Genomic DNA, 20044 nt, shown 5'->3' with positions numbered 1-20044 from the left:
TGGACCAAGCTGGGGAAAGTCAGGCTAGGTGGAGTGGGGAGAGGAAAGGAGGAAAGAATCGGGCAGATTTCAAAGCCACCGATGCTGCGATTAGTCGCAGCTTCAACATGGGATGTGAACGCAAGTTGGAGTTGTGCAAATTCGGCCGAGTTGCAGACATTCAAATATCGCTTTCAAGTTGCACCTAGAACTGTACTTCAGTCTGCTGTGACAAAGAAATAAACAAGCAATGACTAATCTCCCCCTTTATATACAATCCAGCTGTTACTCTGAGCCGTCTCCATCCTTAGGCAATCCTAGATTAGTAGAGTTGGAAGGGGCCTGTGAGGCCATCTAGTCCAACCCCCTGCTCAATGCAGGAATCCATCCTAAAGCATCCCTGACAGATGGTTGTCCAGCTGCCTCTTGAAGGCCTCTAGTGTGGGAGAGTCCACCACCTCCCTAGGGAACTGGTTCCATTGTTGTACCGCTCTAACACTCAGGAAGTTTTTCCTGATGTCCAGCCGGAATCTGGCTTCCTGTAACTTGAGCCCATTATTCCATGTCCTGCGCTCTGGGATGATCGAATGCGCACCTTCCTTGGTAGGGGAGACCTGTTTGTTCTCATGAACCTGAAGAGTTACCTCCCTTTCATACAGGATTTGTACCTATATAATATGACAGTCCGTAATTTCTGGTCTGGGAAATCCAGTGGGGGTGGGGGTGGCTCTGATTTTGGCGGGGCTGTGAATCCATTCTGGGTTTCAGACAGAACCATCCAGAACTCTGAAGGAGCTGATCAAGGTACTGCAGCTATTTCGGGGACAGGGTTAAATTCCGTGGCTCCACCCTTTCAGTTTGAGCCACAAATAGTCTGGCAAACCTCATCCACCCTTGAACGATGGCAGACCACCCTGAATTATTCACTCAGGGTGCTCTGCATGGATGCAATATTTATTTTATTTATTTATTTATTTATTTATTTATTTATTACATTTTTATACCGCCCAATAGCCAAAGCTCTCTGGGCGGTTCACAAAAATTAAAACCACAATAAAACAACCAACAGGTTAAAAGCACAATTACAAAATTACAATAATACTGCTAGCTCAATCTTGTTCCAAGATTGTCCTGGAAACAAACTATCCCATTTTCCCCACTCAAAAAAGAATAATAATGTCAGGTTCTCTTTAAAAAATTAAGTGAAACTGCGGGTTCAAGATGTTGTCTAAAGAACCTAGAAACAAGCAGAAGTCATGAATCACTAGTAGTGACGCCCCTTTTAGGGCTCACCGGATTTCCCCGGCTTGGCTTGCATTAGCGAGACATGTCACATGCTTTCCCCCAAAATCTGGAACCTTAATCAGGTCGTCCCCCACCCACCCGTAAACTGTCATTTCCCCGTAGGTGCCGTTTGAGCAAATTGGATCCCCAATGGGGTGCCTTTGGATTCCACTTGTACAAACTTTGGCTGTAAATTGAGCAAATATGCAGGATTTGCGCAAAGTACGCCCATTGTTCACCCAAGTTCTGAAAATTTCTGCAATTTGCAGCCATAGTTCTGACAGAAACCCAGAATGGATTCACCGCCCCACGGACGTCGGAGCCACCAGCCTCCACTGATGGGATCTGCTTGCAAGCAAAGCACTGTGCTATCTGACCGAAACTCTTGCCGCGCTTCCAGATGAGGCTCGGATTGTGTAATTGCGCTGCTGGATTCACAGGATTTTACAGCGCAGCCCAGAAGTCATCTTCACTTTCCATTTGTAGCCCTCTCGCGTTTTCATAGAATCATAGAATCGGAGAATTGGAAGGGGTCTATAAGGCCATGGAGTCCAACCCCCTGCTCAATGCAGGAATTCTCACCTCTTCTTCCATCTTTTTTTCTTACCAAGTGGGGGGGGGAATCCATTAAAGAGGATAAGAAGGAAAACTGACTCAATGCCTTTGGATTGTGAAACTGGGTGCTAGAAGCACTCAGTTACACAAGGAAAAAAGACCCGCTGAAATCCACAGGACTGATTCTCAAGTACCCATGATCAGGAGTGAAATCAGGACAGTAGAAAACACACACACACCGCTACTAACCTGCTCAAAGGTTACAACGTGAAAGTTCTTGCAATGAATCCCAACAGCCGCGGCTACTTGTGTAACCCAGCTGATGTAAGGTTGTAAAGTCCACGGTAAATGCAACACCAAATCAACTTGTCTCTGAACTACCTCCCGCCCTCTTCTCTCCACCAGCAAGGAGACACCCTTGATGGAAATCCAGATCGTGACACTGAAGTTTGCCCTTCAGTCTTTCGTATTTATCTTATGCCTCCTGGGTTGAACCTGTGCCAGATGTCAGCTGAGGAAAGAGGGTGGGGAGATGGAGAAGGCAGGGCGGTGAGTGGGACGTTTGCAAGGGGGGGGGGCATGGATCCGTGCCAGGGGAGAAAATCAGAAAGGTGACAAACTCACGTAGTTCCTCAAAGCAGCCACCCAATTGGAGCACGCTGGGCCTTTCTGAGTCTGCTGCACAATATTTATTTATTTATTTATTTATTTATTTATTTATTTATTTATTTATTTCATTTCTATACTGCCCAATAGCCGGAGCTCTCTGGGCGGTTCGCAATAGACTCACACAACTGCCAAGCTGCCTTTAAAAAAAATTTTTTTTTTTAAAAAAAAGGAGAACTGAGTTTTTGCTTAGCTAACAGCTGTGCGCAGTTACGCAATTCTGTTTGAAAAGAGAGAGAGAGAAAGCTTTCACAGGCATGATTAGAGAGTGGAAGATGGAGCAAAATGGGGACGGGGGACTCTGTAAAACTCCATGTCAACTTTGGAGCCGTTTACAAGGAAATAATACATCGTATTTCTATGCTGATTTTATGATCGTATTAGGCATTCTGTTTACGGACAAGATTGGACCAGTTCTTCACCTCTGCGTTGTTGCAGCTTGCGGCCAAATGCTTTTTTGGTTGTTCACTTTGGGCATAATGGATGTTTATGGTGTGGTTTGCATCTCACTCACATGCTCCTGCCCGTCTAATTCACGTGATGTGTAGTCTGTTTATGGAACTCACTACCACCACAAGGCATGTTTCCCCCTCTCTCAAAATACCAGAACCCGGGGTCATCCCATGAAGCTGATGGATGGGAGATTCAGGACAGATCAAAGGAAGGACGTCTTCACACAGAGCAGAGTTAAACTATGGAATTTTATTCCATAGTGGAATATGAGTGGGGTACCGCAGGGCTCAGTCCTGGGCCCAGTGCTCTTCAACGTTTTTATTAATGATTTGGAAAAGGAGGTGAAGGGAACGCTGATCAAATTTGCAGATGACACAAGATTGGGTGGGATAGCTAATACCCTGGAAGACAGAAACAAACTTCAAAGTGATCTTGATGGGCTGGAGTGCTGGGCTGAAAACAACAGGATGAAATTGAATAGGGATAAATGCCAAGTTCTACATTTAGGAAATAGAAACCAAAGGCACAGTTACAAGATGGGGGATACTTGGCTCAGCAATACTACAAACGAGAAGGATCTTGGAATTGTTGTAGATCACAAGCTGAATATGAGCCAACAGTGCAATGTGGCTGCAAGAAAGGCAAATGCTATTTTGGGCTGCATTCATAGAAGTACAGCTTCCAAATCACGTGAGGTCCTGGTTCCGCTCTATTCGGCCCTGATTAGGCCTCATCTAGAGTATTGCGTCCAGTTTTGGGCTCCACAATTCAAGAAGGACGCAGACAAGTTGGAGCGGGTTCAGAGGAGGGGAACCAGGATGATCAGGGGTCTGGAAACAAAGCCCTATGAAGAGAGACTGAAAGAACTGGGCATGTTTAGCCTGGAGAAGAGAAGATTGAGGGGAGACATGATAGCACTCTTCAAATACTTACAAGGTTGTCACACAGAGGAGGGCCAGGATCTCTTCTCGATCCTCCCAGAGTGCAGGACACGGAATAATGGGCTCAAGTTAAAGGAAGCCAGATTCCAGCTGGACATCAGGAAAAACTTCCTGACTGCTAGAGCAGTGCGACAATGGAATCAGTTCCCTAGGGAGGTTGTGGGCTCTCCCACACTAGAGGCCTTCAAGAGGCAGCTGGACAACCATCTGTCAGGGATGCTTTAGGGTGGATTCCTGCATTGAGCAGTGGGTTGGACTCGATGGCCTTGTAGGCCCCTTCCAACTCTGCTATTCTATGATTCTATGATTCTACCATAAGTCGTAGTGATGGTCACCAATTTGGATGGCTTTTTAAGAGGGTTGGATAAACTCCTGGAGAAGAAGGCGATGAATACATTTATATGGCCGTCTTTCCACTTGCAACACCCCACAAACCTATAACATACTGTTGGGCAAAACTGCTCCAGGGATTTGGGAGAGGTGTGTGGGTGATGTTAGGGATACTAGCCAATAGGCGCTTGCAGCAATCAACTTATCTTTGTTCGAAGGGACCACAATGCAAACGTGCAGAACCAGTTATTCAACCTGGGAGGGGAAAAGGTGCCTTTGCAGTGAAAGCAGCGAGGATAATTCAAAGCTGACTCCACTGCTCTGAAAAAAATGTTCGCTCTGTCTTCTTCCCCTTAACCATGTGGTTTTCAAGGGATCGTAGGCATTTGACTTTTATATTTCGTAAGTGTTACACATTTGGTTATTATATGTCGGAACATTTATTTGTTTGCCACAAATGTCCCTGTATATGTCAGAGATTCTAGTGCATATTCCAGGTTTATAATTCCCCCCCCCACACACACACACACAAATTGCGCTGGAGCACATCAGAGCGTTACAAGAAAAGCATGAAGCAAATATGCCAGAAAGGAAGCTGATTCATGGCTAAGGCCAGGATCCACGAACAAGCGCTAAATCAGGGCACCCAGGTGTCAGAGGAGACTTGTTTGTTATGTATTTAAATTACACACGAACATGCACACATGCACACACACTCACACGCATGACAACAGCTACTCATCACTTACACATCTGGGCCAATAATAAATTACCCACATAGTATTCACACCTATTTAATCTACTCCTCCAGAAGGTTAATTGACAACTATTAAATGTGATACCTTATCCGTAGAAAAATGAAGTTGGGAGGATTAAGAGGCCCACTGCATCCAAGCCTTTACTCCAAAAGCAAGGTCAGGATCTGGTCCACTCTCCCTGCTGTGGATCCAGAATCGTAGCCTGAAGAAGAAGACCAACCAAGACAGGAAATCAGGGGCAGAAATTCTCCAAGACTCTCCAGGAGTCGAGGAGGAGTCTTCCCAGGAGCTTATCAAGAAGGAGGCCCAGGCTCAGAGATCATCTTCCCCCTTCACCTTCCACCCTGGGAACTCAGTCTTTGTTGCAAGGGAAGGGAGCATAGGAATTGACCATAAACCCATCAGCTTCCAGATGCACCCAGCTACATTATGGACAGACAATAGCAGTCCCTGAGATTCAGACACAAGCACAATCTCCAGTCTCAAGGAGTTCCTTATTCTTCTTCACAATTGCTGAGACATAGGCAAAGGTCTCTGTGATTTAACTCCCTCCCTCTCCCCCTCCCCCTCCCCCTCCCAAAGGCTTTGGCGGAGGTGTCCATTAACTCATTCCAAGAGTTAGTGGGCAGCCCTGCCTCCCAGGGTGAATAACAAGAGGGCCCTTTCTCAGCGGCATATCTCCCCAGACTCTGATGAAGATGAGAATCAAAGTGCTCTTTTAGGAGAAGGACAGACTGTCTTGCATTGACACACACACACAGAGTCAGAAGACAGTGGAAGTGGAGCTGACCACAATACACGTGATGGCTATCTATATGAGCCTTCCGGTGGCCTTAGCTCTCTGCTGAGATAACATCCTCCTATGTTTCAAAGCCAGCTCTAGCTAGCAAAACTCACTCTGAGCTATCCTTGGTGCTGTTTTACCTGCTTCCCTCAGGTCTTCTGCCTTTACTTAATTTGCTATGCCAGATGTCCTTACTTTGATTCTACCTACCTGACACAACCTCTCCTGTCGAGACCTGACTGTCCTACCTAGACTGGACTCTCCTTGCTCATACCTGGCTCTATCAGACACCAGGCGTTTCTCCTGTGAGCTGTGGCTAACCACAGAATGGGACACTCTGAGATCATCAGCAAAGCGCTCGATAACTCTCTAGCGCAGGGATAGGAAAGAGGAGAAACTGAAAGAACTGGGCGTGAACAGAAGACCGAGGGGAGACATGATAGCACTCTTCAAATCCTTGAAAGGTTGTCACACAGAAGAGGGCCAGGATCTCTTCTCCATCATCCCAGAGTGCAGGACATGGAAGAATGAGTTCAAGTTACAGGAAGCCAGATTTCATCAGGAAAAGCATCCTGACTGTTAGAGCAGTCCGACAATGGAACCCATGACCTACGGAGGTGGTGGGCTCTCCCACACGAGAGGCCTTCAAGAGGCAGCTGGACAGCCCTCTGTCAAGGATGCTTTAAGGTGGATTCCTGCATTGAGCAGGGGGTTGGACTCGATGGCCTTAGAGGCCCCTTCCAACTCTACGATTCAAGGATTCTATGACACCCTTTTGGGCCCACGGGAACATTTGACACCTTGGGAAAGTGTCAAGTCTTTAAGGCAAGTCTTTTCTTAACCATATTCAAGTGCCTTCCATGGAGGAGCAACTGTCACCAGCAAGCCGCTTCTGCCAAGTTCAAGGGGGTCAGCAGAGAGGAGGTTTGGATTGGGTGTGTCCACCATTGTGTGTTATTTTATTTTCCCAGTCCCAGGCTGCACCTGCTCCCAGGCAAATAATGGAGCCACAAAGACAGGTGGAGTTATCAATGATGAGCTAATCGCACAGTGGGCTGCAGCTTCTTCTGGGGAGTTTATCCAACGGAGCAGTCTGGCTTCCTCCACCGTCTGGAGTAAGCAGCAAAGTTACCAGCTGGGAACCCTCTCTCTGTGCCTTGGTCTCCCCTTCCGTGACGGTCAGCTTCCAATATCCACTGGAAGGTAAGCCACTTGTTCTGAGGGTCTGTGTTTCAGAGAGACATCCCTGATTTTCTCGTACCTGCCTCTGGTCAATCAACGCCCCTCTTTTGCGCCCGGGGAAGGCCTTTTCCCCTCTCAGTCTTTGCAAGTGTGTAGGGTGATCACATAGAAAAGAGGACTGTATCTTTAACAGTTTTATAGGGAACAGAATTTCAGCAGGTGTCATTTCTTTGCAGCACCTGCTGAAACTCCCCTCTTCATCACAACAGTTAAAGCTGCAGGAGCCCTGTCTTCTTTAGCTAAGGTGAACAGATACAAAAGAGGGCAAGGCTCCTGCAGCTTTAACTGTTGTGATGAAGAGGGGAATTTCACCAGGGGCTGCATGCCTACAAAGGACACCTGCTGAAATTCCCTTTTCTCTGCAACCGTTAAAAATACAAGAGCCCTGTCTTCCTTTGCGTAGGGTCACCATACAAGTGTGGGTTTCTGAAATCCTGCACACCACCCGTAAGTTTCCAGAATTTCCATCTTGGACAGGATGGATGTTTGTTTATTTATTTATTTATTTATTACATTTCTATACCGCCCAATAGCCGGAGCTCTCTGGGCGGTTCACAAAAATTTATTTAGTGTGAATAGATGTACAAAGGGATTGCATCTTTCACATGCTGCAATTCCCCCCCCCCCAAAATATATATATATATATATATATATATATATATATATATATACTAAGACACATTGAGGTCCTAAGACATCTCAAGATTCAGAGGCCCCAAACCATAAACATGAAGAGAGAAAAAAGTGTATTAGATTATATCAGGAAGGGTAATAAAAGGTTACCACCAAACATTAGGGGTTGCTTGTACTTAAACAGTGTTAGACAGCCTTCTCTGAAGGTGTGTATAAAAGCACTAATAAAGTAAGTTGATCCAAACGTCTTTTAGACTGGCTCTAGTCTGTGCTTTTTGCGTCCATTGCTAGATGTTGCCACGTTTTCTCTATATAAGGCAACTCTGCTGTAAGATATACTTGAAAGCTTGCCACACAGAGGAGGGCCAGGTTCTCTTCTCGATCATCCCAGAAGGCTCACAACCTCCCTAGATCATGGGTTCCATTGTCGTACTGCTCTAACCGTCAAGAAGTTTTTCCTGATGTTCAGCCAGAACCTGTCTTCCTGTAACTTGAGCCCGTTATTCTGTGTCCTGTACTCTGGGATGATCGAGAAGAGATCCTGGCCTTCCTCTGTGTGACAACCTTTTAAGTATTTGAAGAGTGCTCTCATGTCTCCCCTCCATCTTCTCTTCTCCAGGCTAAACAGGCCCAGTTCTTTCAGTTTCTCCGCATAGGGCTTTGTTTCCAGACCCCTGGTCATTGGATGGGGGTATTTCTTTTGAAGAGAGTTAATTGTTATGTTAATATTTTCTTGATCATTCCTGCATTATAAAAGCTTTGGAGGGGAGGGTGCAATTTAAGTTCTTTGCCTCCAGCTATAGTCTGCTTCTATATTTGTGAATAACCCAAATCTCTGTTCAGAACACCAAAAAAAGAAAAAAGCTAAACTATGTTAAGTTCTTTGTGGAAGTGGAGACCATGTAATAACTGGAATTATTGTTTTACTTTATCCTCACCCACCCCACTATATTCCCTTGAAGGGCTCTAGTCCAAAACATTTTGGGGCATCAGACATTGATATGAGTGATTGATTGATTTAAAATAATGTTATCCCTCTCCTCAGCCAATAAAGACTCCTGGAGCAGCTTACGATCAATCAGTAGAACAAGACGGACCCTGTGCGCAGGGTTACAGTCTAAAAAAGGCACAACACACAAGGAAAGAGCAGCGGGGAGGGAAGAGGAAAAAGTTAAGTGGATTTCCAGCAGGGCTGGGGAATGGCCCTGCTTACACTCCTGTCTCCTGGAGGGGAGGCGTGCAAGCCAACCGGAGCGGTCTGTGATGGTCCCTTTACCTACTCCTATTTCGTTCACCCTTCTTCCTTCCCAGTGAGGTCACTTCTCAGCCAATACTTGTTCTAAAACCAATCACATCTTCTTCATTTTCTGCGTTTCAGTTCTGTTTGCCTCTGCAAAGTTCTACTCAACGTAATCTCTGTTGCAGCCAGCCTTTGGACGCTTCCGCATGAGGACAAGATGGTGCAGGTCAATTACCAAAAGGTAACACAGAATCATAGAATAGCGGAGTCGGAAGGGGCCTACAAGGCCATCGAGTCCAACCCCCTGCTCAATGCAGGAATCCACCCTAAAGCATCCCTGACAGAGATCCCCCGATCCGCTTCGGAGCCCGATCCACAACTTCCGGATTGGGTCCGCTCTGCTCTGTGCCAATTTGCCAGTGGTCCGCTTCGCTGCGGAGCTCTGGATCCAAATCAGAGCTCCACAGCGGCGGTGGCAGTGGGAGCAGGGCCAGGTAAAACCCCACTTGTGCACACCACTTACCTGGTCCATTGTGGCCCATTGCCGGCTTCACTAGAGCCCGCAGCTCAACCCGGAACTATAGGCCCCGCTTGGGGCCTACACTTCAGGATTGAGCTGCTGGCTCTAGTGAAGCTGGCAACGGGCCGCGACAGACCAGGTAAGACCCCCTTCCCCCCTGCCCCCTTACCTGGCTCTGCCACTGTTGCCGCACGGGTGGCGGCAGCACCAGGTAAGGCTTCCTTACCTTTTTTCCGGAGCTCCGGATCGAGGCGAAGGATCTGCCTTCATCTCGATCTGCTCCGAGACGCTCCGCTGTCCCGTCCCCCCGATCCTCTTCACCTCCGCCTTAAGGGGAGGCGAAGCACCCGATCCGCTTCTGCTTCTCCAACCCAAAGAGAAGCGGAGCACAGCCCTACTGGAAACCCACTGGATGACTTTGGCCCAGTCACAGACTCTCAGCCCAACCCACCTCACAGGGTTGTTGTTGTGAGGATAGAAATGGAGAGGAGGAGGGGATTATGTACGCCACCTTGGGTTCCTTGGTGGAAAAAAAGGTGGGATATAAATGAAAATAAATAAATAAATACTATGTTATGGTACCTTATGGTGGGAAGGTTTGACTTATAAACTGTCCAGAGAGCTTCAGTGAATGGGCAGTATAGAAATGCAATAGATAAGATAAATATGAAATAATTCCCTCGATGCCAGCCGTGACAGAAAGGATTCCTCCACCAGCACCTGCAGCATGCATGAAATGGCTGGCTGTCTTTTGCATGGTGTGTCAGCATTCTTCTGTGCAAGACCAGCATCAAACGGCACTTTCTGATTTCTCTTTCTGCAGCCCCCCAAAAAGTCCCAGCAGCGCTGCTACTGCTGCATCGAAGTTCTCAGTGGATTCCTCCTCCTCATGCTGGTGGCAACAGTCATCACGCTCCTGCGGTATTTCCTAGGTAAGAGCCTTTCTATAATTGGTGAGAGAGCGTCAGAAGTGCAGCCATCATGTCCTCTTCCCAGTGCAGGAATAGGAAAAAGCCAAGTAAGCCATGGCTTAGAGCCTCATATTAGGAGGGGCCTCTCAATGTGTTGGAGATTATTAAGATGTATCATAATTAAAACAGCTTTGGCTTAAATATGTTGAAAAGTCTGGGCTAACTTGCAGCAGAGTTGCTTTATACAGAGGAAGTGTGGCAACACAGCATTTAGTATTGGAAGCAACAAGCACAGACTAGAGCTAGTTTAAAACAAGTTCAAACTTACTTAAAAGAAGTCCAGCTTTTATACACATCTTCAGAGAAGGCGATCTAACACTGTTTAACTACAAGAACCCCCCTCATGCTGGGTGGTATCCTTTCATTACCCTTCCGGATACATTGCAATACACTTTTTTCTCTCTTTATTTTTATGGTATGGGACCTCTGAATCTTGATATGGCTGAGGGCCTCAGCATGTCTTAATCCGGCCCTGCCTCTTTCAGCTTGGCATGATGCAGCCTGGTTTCCATAGTCTGACCGGGAGGGGTGGCAGTGCAGGGGTCATCGGAATTGGCACCCTGACATTGCAGTTGCGTTTTTGACTTTTCAGACTGTCCAAACCCACTCCATGGCAGTTTATCCCACCAAGTTGTTGTGAAAGCTTTGACTTAAATCTTCTACAGAACCCCGGAGGGGCGGATTTGGTCTCCAGGACTGAAGTTCTGCACCTGTGAAGCGCCCAGCCCTCGGTCTCTTTTGTGATCGATCGGAGAAGTTAAAGTGCAAAACAATTACTTTTATTATGCAAACTATAGTCAGATCTGCAGTGCAGAATCCACAGAGCAGTGAGGTACTAAATCTCCAGGCAGCTTTGCATAATACAAAACATGACCATGTAGGCCACAAGCAACTCCGTTTGGTTAATGCACTATGTTATATAATTGCACCAGAAAAACTAGCCTTCTTTTTGAGAAGTTGAATGGCTGGTTAACTCCTTACCTTAGGGGCAGGTCTTTCCAGATGGACCTTCCCTGCACGGCCACCATTTTGGAACGCCTCATGGGTCGGCCTTGCTCTTCTCGCCTAACCCCACATCTCACCCTGGGATGTCCACGTGGAGCAGTGGTTAGAAGTTGCAGGGAAGCTGATTTTATCTAACATTCGGAGAAACAACACGAACAGTGAGGGTTGTTTGACAATGGAGTGCACTGTTTTGCGAAGGACTGGGTTCTCCTTTGATAGGAGGAATTTAAGGAGAGGCCCTGGCAGCTATCGGGGGGGAGGGGTTGGACTTGATGACCTCTGAGTTCCCTTCCAACTCTATGATTCTATTATTGAAACTGCAACCTTCTGCATGTATGCAAAGTGTGTGTGCTGTACTACTGAACTACGGCCCCTTCCCAATGGGGTGGGGGAAGTTAGGATTTGAACCCATTGCCTCAATAACTGCCCATGGCAAAGATTACTGCTACCGCTCAAGCTGTTTCCGTACACCAGCCTCCTTGTACACAACTGTACCTATTTCAGGACATCTCACTAGTAAATGCTGTAAGTCGAGCGTGAGAAGGAGTTTCAGAAGCTTAGAAGCATGATACCTTTTGAACAGATGACACTAGAGGGCTACCATGAGGCATTTCCTGAAACCAGGTTGGACAAAGAAAAATATCCGTATTAAATAAAGTAATTGTCCTGGAGACTTAGAGAGCCAGAGTGGTTGTAGTAGCTAAGGTGTTGGACTGGGAGTCGGGAGATCTGGGTTCTAATCCGGGTTAAGCCAAAGCATTGAGCAGAGGGTGGACTCGATGGCCTTGTAGGCCCCTTCCAACTCAGCTATTCTATGATTCTATGATTCCCCATTCGGCCATAGGAACCCACTGGGTGACTCTGGGCCAGTCACAGACTCTCAGCCCAACCTACCTCACAGGGTTGTTGTTGTGAGGATAAAATAGAGAGGAGGAGGAGGGTTATGTCTGCCATCTTGGGTTCCTTGGCGGGGGGAAAAAGCGGGATATAAATGCAATAAATAAATAAAAATAAATAAGTTGAAATATAAACGGCAATAAATGAAGGATGAGGGAAAAGCTGAAACAGGATTAGTTAATATTTGTGGGTGCTTCTGTTTCCTCCTCACTCCACAACAGAGTTCTATGATCTTCCGTTTGCATTTGCTGGGAATACGACTGAGCTCTTCGTCGAGGTGACCGCAACCCAAGCGCCCACCGGAAGGTTTATATTTGCCAGTACGCCTCCTCGTACCTCTGCCATGAATAAGATGGTTTCCCAGCAACCCATGGCACCCCTAAAAGTGATGTCCCCTCAGATGTCAGCACTGCCAACGGAGAAGCTCAACCCATGGACTTCTTCACAGACATTAATTTCAGCGAAACGAGACGTCTCACCACAAACATTAGCCACGAAACCGAGGTCTCCTCAGAACACCCTGCCCATAAAATGGATGTCTCCACAGCATCTGACATTGGCCAAGGAAGAGACTTCATTGCCTCTGCTCTCCTCAGCTACAAAACTGCTATCTCCTCACCTGTTCATTTCAGCTGAGGAAACAGTGTTGAGCCAGGATCTCCCCTCAGCACCAGAGCAGACCTCTGCACGACAGCTAAAGCCAGCCGTAGAAAGGATGTCTCCTCCACAGCCGAATTCGGCCACAAAATGGATGCTTTCCTCTCACCTAACTGAGGCCATGCAGCCAAAATCTCAATACCAAATCACCACCGTAAACTTAATTTCTCCACAGAGATTAGCCACGTTCACAAAACCTCCTCAGTTCCCCTCAGCCATGATATCATCTCCACCGCAGCTAACCCAAGGCACCAGCTTTGCATCTCCGCAGCGGTGGACCATGGCGATGGAACAGACATCTCCCAGTCAGCCAACTTCAGCCATTAAATTGAATTTCCCCCCTCAGCAGACTACAACCATGAAACAGACATCTTCTAGTCAGCCGACTTCAACCATTAAATCCAGGTTTTTACTTCACATGACTGCAGCCATGAAATGGACATCTAGTCAAGTAACTTCATCGGTTAAATCAAAGCATTTACCTTGGCTGATCACAGCCATGAAACAGACATCTTCTTATCAGCCAACTTCAACCATTAAATCAGGGATATTATTTCAGGAGACCACAGCTATGAAACGGACATTCCCTAGTCAGCCATCATCAGCCATTAAATCAGTTTTTTTACCTCAGGTGACCACAGCAACAAAACAGACATCTCCCATTAAATTGAGTTTTCTCCCTCAGCAGTCTATCGCCATGAAATTGGCATCTCCCAGTCAGCCAACTTCAACCATTAAATCGAGGTTTTTACCTCAGCTGACCACAGCCATGAAATGGGCATCTCCCAGTCAGCCAACTTCAACCATTAAATCGAGGTTTTTACCTCAGCTGACCACAGCCATGAAATGGGCATCTCCCAGTCAGCCAACTTCAACCATTAAATCGAGGTTTTTACCTCAGCTGACCACAGCCATGAAATTGACATCTCCCAGTCAGCCAACTTCAACCATTAAATCGAGGTTTTTACCTCAGCTGATCGCAGCCATGAAATGGGCATCTCCCAGTCAGCCAACTTCAACCATTAAATCGAGGTTTTTACCTCAGCTGACCACAGCCATGAAATGGGCATCTCCCAGTCAGCCAACTTCAACCATTAAATCGAGGTTTTTACCTCAGCTGACCACAGCCATGAAATGGGCATCTCCCAGTCAGCCAACTTCAACCATTAAATCGAGGTTTTTACCTCAGCTGACCACAGCCATGAAATGGGCATCTCCCAGTCAGCCAACTTCAACCATTAAATCGAGGTTTTTACCTCGGCTGACCACAGCCATTAATCTTACAGTGGCAAGATCAAACTCTTCATTAACTTTGCCCATGAATGTGACTTCTCCTCAGCACCCATTTTTGGGCCCAGAGATTTCTGGTACGAGTGATGGAAATGAAACCAGTCAATACTTCAAGGGCTCCTTCCATCTGGTGAACGGAGTCTACCATTCGAACTACAGCGACTCCGTTTCAGACAGTTTCAGGAATGAGGCCACAAAGCTGGAAAATATGGTGAGTATAATTCTTCCATTCTCATTGCATGTACTAAACATGGCATGGGTGTTGTTGTTATTTTGCAACAATTCAAAAACATGGCACCGTGCAAATGTTGAGCGTGAAGGTTCAAATCTAAAATGTGGAAATTTTACCTCAAAAACCTAGAAGTATCCCAAATTTTATTTTCAGAAGTGTCAAATACAACATCTTATAAGGTGTCAACTGCCAGACACTGTCAAATACTTATACTGTTGCATGTTAGTGACAAAATCAGATAGTTGATTTCAATGGCGTTGAATGTCAAATACTCGTATCAATGTTTTTGTGATTATTTGAGAAATCTTAAAGCATTCAGAGGCTGTCTGGCGAATATTCTCCAATGAAATGTACGGGGGGGAAAGACTGAGGAGGGTTTCGAACAACTTCATTTGGGCTGCAAATGGAGTGGCCAACTAAAAACTCAGTTCCCAGAATTCCTTGCAGTGGGAATAGTGTCAGGTCCTCCTTGGGCAACCACAGCTCCTCTGATGCTCCCTCTAGATATGACACAACCGTTTTTTAACGAATTTGCTTTGTAATATTTGTGAATGCTTGGCTCTCCCTGGTCAAATCCCTTTTGCCTCAGATTCTTGGCAAGTCTTGGCCTTTTCGCTTGATGGATAAAATTTGGAGATATTTTTTTGCCCTTGTGCCAAATCTCTTGAATGAATTACTATGGGAAATGTTTGAAAGAAATGATTTAATTTTGGCATTGCTACCGTTTTTATGGCACTAATCCTACCCATAATCGTTAAATATACCTGGGATCAATTTTGAATATTTATTTATTTATTTAACATATTTATATCCCGCCCTTTATCACCAAGATCTTTTTTTAATTATTTGCCTGATCACTGAACGAAAGTTGAATTGTCGAGGTTTGTTTAGATTTTTTGCTAGTTCTGTGCTCTTGACCCTTGCTTGCTTACGAATGTCTCCAGCTTTAAACTGCCCTCTTGCTGGACTGATATCACCATTCTTGGCCTTTCTGCCTTTTGCTGACTTGCTTTGCCCCATCGTTGACCCAACCCTATCAGGACACAAAGCGTGTACTGTACCATTGAGCTCTGACTCCTCGGTGGCTTACATGGACGTATTGCTTGAGCTGATGAATAGTTGGGTGATATCCCCAGTTCATCCTAGAACCATAGAATAGTAGAGTTGGAAGGGGCCTACAAGGCCATCGAGTCCAACCCCCTGCTCAATGCAGGAATCCACCCTAAAGCATCCCCGACAGATGCTTGTCCAGCTGCCTCTTGAAGGCCTCTAGTGTGGGAGAGTCCACCACCTCCCTAGGTCACTGGTTCCGTTGTCGTACTGCTCTAACAGCCAGGAAGTTTTTCCTGATGTCCAGCTGGAATCTGGCTTCCATTGATCTCCCAAGTACCTATCTCTATCCAAGACTTCCCGTGTTCCCGCCAAAGGCTATCAACGTGCTGCGTCTGTCAACAGTGGTGGCCTCAACTGGCCAACACTGGGAGGACATCATGATTGCATTCAGGTCTACGGAAACTCCTCCAACCAGTCAGGCAGCTTGAGTGTGTTGGCAGGCCCAAGCACCTGCCCAGGCAGAGACAAAGGATGGATTTTGAGTTTGTACAGAAGCCTATCATGTTCCATCACTTGGCTGCTTACAAAGAATGGCCTCTGGTGATCACTGTGGGAACAGAGCTGGTCAGAGCTTTCAGTCCCAGTAACCAAACCCTGCCCTGTTTGCTAAGTTAACTGCCTTTTCTCTTGTGCCATCAGCTGAATATCCAACAGGTGTGATTTTTTTTCAGCGCAAAGACACGCATTGACAGAACGGGCTCTATCTGTCACGTGCCGCAGTTAAGGACACAGGATCAGGCCCTCTGAAAAGAATCATAGAATAGTAGAACTGGAAGGGGCCTACAAGGCTACCTTAAAGCACTCCTGCCTGTTGAATGCCTCTAGTGTGGGAGAGCCCACAACCTCCCTAGGTAACTGGTTCCATTGTCGTACTGCTCTAACAATCAGGACGTTTTTCCTGATGTCCAGCCGGAATCTGGCTTCCTTTAACTTGAGCCCGTTATTCCATGTCCTGCACTCTGGGAGGATCGAGAAGAGATCCTGGCTCTCCTCTGTGTGACAACCTTTTAAGTATATGAAGAGTGCTTTCTCCGCTGTGGCACCCCGGCTGTGGAATAAGCTCCCCAGAGAGGTCCGTCTGGCGCCTACACTGTACTCTTTTCATCGCCAGCTGAAGACCTTTTTATTCTCTCAGTATTTTAACACTTAATTCTAACTTAAATTTAAATTTTACTGTTCTCACTCTGTATTTTAATCTTATATCCATTTTGCTGCGTGGTTTTATCCTGGTTGTGCTTTTTTATATATATACTGTATTCTGTATTTGTGTTTTTAACCTGTTGGTTGTTTTATTATGGTTTTAATTTTTGTGAACCGCCCAGAGAGTTTCAGCTATTGGGCGGTATAAAAATGTAATAAATAAATAAATAAATAAATGTCTCCCCTCGGTCTCCTCTTCTCAAGGCTAAAAATGCCCAGTTCCTTCTGTCCTCGTAGAGTTAGGGTTGCGGAGGAGGAGGAGGAGGAGGAGGAGGAGGAGGAAGAAGAAGAAGAGGAAGAAGAAGAAGAAGAAGAAGAAGAAGAAGAAGAAGAAGAAGAAGAAGAAAGGCTTTTGTCCGTAGGCCTCTTCTGAGATGAAGAGGGACTGTTTCCAGACTCCTAACCACTATGCTACACTGGCTTCCTTGTTCTACTTAATCATAATTATTACTACCTCATTATTATTTACAGGAATATTCAAGGCATTCTTATTGAAGATAAAAACATTTTCTGCTGAGTCTAGTAGCTGTGTTCAGACATACTCACAGGGGAGCCCAGAAGCTAGGTTTTTGACTCTAAGCCATTGTACCACACTGGTTTTATTGTTGAATTTCATAACGATTGCCTCCTTGTTATTTAATTTCTAGCGTGCCTTTCTACAGGAATATTCAAGGTGCATTTTTTTTAAGAGTAATGAATATTCCACTGAGTACAAGACAGCCCAGTAGCTATGCCTAGAACAGAAAACCAAACCTGTAAAACTAAATATGCCCCATCACCAGGAGCTGGTTAAGAACGCCAAGAAGATGAAGAGGAGAAGATGGTGATGATTAAACTTCACTTTGGGAAACTGTAATCATCCCTCCTTTAAATGCACCATCTACTTGAATGCTTTCTGTACTCATTCAGTTTTGGTAACTGCCAGGTTTATCAGTCCTGGCATCATTAAGAGTTGTGTGAACAGGGCATCAAGGTAATATTTACCCTCTCTTTAGACTGCCTTCCAGCCACAATGGTGGCAATAAAAACCGAATGAAAAACCTGAGTCACAATGAAACCACTTTCATCTAAAAGTCAATCTAATAATAATCTTAAATAAGAATACATTCATGTAAAGCTTATAACTAGAGATCTACCGGAACGATTTTGCTCATTTTTGTTTCAAACTGAAGCTTGAGCACTGCAGATATGCAGAATTTTTTTAAAAGTTTGAAATAGTTCAAAGCTCAAGTTTTAATAGCCAAACGGTATGCTTTCGCACCTTGGGGAACTACATTTCCCACGTAGCTCTGCACTGTACAGTCGGAAAAACGTGATGGCAGGAACGGAGGGCTTTGGGACTGCTCTTAGAGTGGTCAGGGATGGTGGCAGCAGCAGAGGAAAATGGTCTGAGACAGTGGAGGAGGAGGAAGAGAAGCAGCAGCCCTAGAAAAAGCTGGGTTTTAAAATGTGGGGGAAGAGGGATGAAGGTGGGCTTGAGGTCAGAGGGGAAGAAGCGAATGCCTTTAAGCGGCAGCGGGTGTGAGAAAAAGAGGGGTAAAAATCCTCAGTTACATTGAAGGAAAATCACCTCCATACAGTTTCTGGGGCACTGACATAGCAGGAGTCAAGGAACAGTATGTCTTATTTATTATTTTATTTATTTATTTAAGCATTTTTATGCCGCCGTTCAGCCAAAAAAAGGCTCTCATGGTGGCTTACAAAAGTATTTCTTGACAGTCCCTGCCCACAGGCTTACAATCTAAAAGACATGACACAAAAGGAAAGGGGATTGGGAGGGAGGAGGAAGAGGGGGAAAAGCAAAGCAAATTCAGGCACTACGATCTTAGTTGCAAAGTTCAGCAGTTTAAGTTGACAGTTGGCAGCAGGAGCTGGACCCAGGCACGATGGAGAGGTGCCTGGCTGCTGCTTCCTCCCTCACTGGTGGCCTCTGCAGAGACAGTTGGTAGGAAGAGGGAGGGGGCTCTCAGCTGGAGCTGGACCCAGGCACGATGGAGAGGTGCCTGGCTGCTGCTTCCTCCCTCACTGGTAGCCTCTGCAGAGACAGTTGGCAGCAGGAGGGAGGGGGCTCTCAGCTGGAGCTGGACCCAGGCACGATGGAGAGGTGCCTGGCTGCTGCTTCCTCCCTCCTGAGTTTTGCTCTCAGACTGCTAGTACCCATGGTTACATGGGCTTTAAGCTAGTAAGGGGGGGGAATCAATCCCAAAAAAGTTGGTCTATGTCAGGATCAGGCCCGGTCTCCCTGGTGTAGATCCCGAATCCGACTCAGACGCAGAAGAAGAAGACCAGCTGAGACCGGATGCAGGGGCAGAAATTCTTCAAGACTCTTCAAGAGTCAAGGAGGAATCTTCCCAGGAGGTGGGAGGCAGTCTGCTAGACTAGCCACATGGCAAAGGTTACAGCTTGAAGGACCTCTTTATAGTTTCACATCTCACTGGGAAGGCTTAAATATCTAAACAATGAGCAGAGGACAAAAACAACAGCGGAGCATCAGAATAAGCAAACAATATATAACTTGCTTGTTTGAATTGCTGAAGGTACCACCGGAAGGGTAAATGGTCACCTCTCTCTGAAAAGAAAGGGGACCAAGGGCCTGCTTAACTTCCAGTGAGAGGGAGTTCCACCAGAAAGGGGCCACCAGGGAAAAAGCCCTGTTCCAGGTTGTGCAGAGCCTAGTATTTGCTATTGATGGTACTTGGGACAGGATTTTGCAGGCAGTTTGTAAATCCTAGACAGAAATTAGGGTTAGGCAGGGATTTTCTACTTACAGAAGCTCTGTAAAGAGTGGGGAGGAGACTCTTACATATGCTCTTGATTTAGCGTCTAGTATGTGACTCAGCTTTGTAGTTACACTGTCATTTGGGCAGGTTACTAGTCCTTTGCCATGCCTCCCACGGCAGCCATTTTGCAGTGGTGCCCAGGACAGTGTCTCACATCTCTGAACGTGCCCACAGCCCGTAACGTTCACCTGCCTCTGCTGCAGACCATTCTGAAATAAATGAACCAAGGTGGTGACTTGCCAGGAAGGTGTTTACGTCAAAATGGACTTACTTTTCTACTCTGCCAGGTCTCATGATTGCATCTACAATCCATGACAAACCACGCTCATGTTTCAGCATCCATACCGGTAGAACAAGAAGGCTGATAGAAATTTTTCCTTTCAGGGCTGCTGCTCTTCCGGTTTTGTACACCCAGACTGACTGAGCAGATGCAGGGAATAGATGGACCCATTCTTAGAAGCAGATTCGAGATTATCTAAAGGAAAATCAGTGAGCCTTCCTAAGCCGTGTACAT

The 20044-nt window shown here is 46.2% G+C and overlaps 2 protein-coding genes across 2 annotated transcripts in view; one reads left to right on the top strand and one right to left on the bottom strand.

The window, feature by feature from the left end:
• The window catches only part of LOC134412730 (NADPH--cytochrome P450 reductase), a 48739-nt gene extending 46496 nt beyond the window's left edge, over nt 1–2243 (bottom strand). The window contains exon 1 of the mRNA XM_063146740.1: nt 2068–2243. The gene's annotated coding sequence lies outside the window, so the exon portion shown is untranslated. The remainder of the gene's footprint in view (nt 1–2067) is intronic.
• The window catches only part of TAF15 (TATA-box binding protein associated factor 15), a 147988-nt gene that overhangs the window by 65844 nt on the left and 62100 nt on the right, over nt 1–20044 (top strand). The gene's annotated exons all lie outside the window — the stretch shown is intronic.

Source organism: Elgaria multicarinata, chromosome 22 (genome assembly GCF_023053635.1).
Source record: "Elgaria multicarinata webbii isolate HBS135686 ecotype San Diego chromosome 22, rElgMul1.1.pri, whole genome shotgun sequence".
Lineage (NCBI taxonomy): Eukaryota > Metazoa > Chordata > Lepidosauria > Squamata > Anguidae > Elgaria > Elgaria multicarinata.
This window is presented reverse-complemented; position numbering and strand designations above follow the sequence as displayed.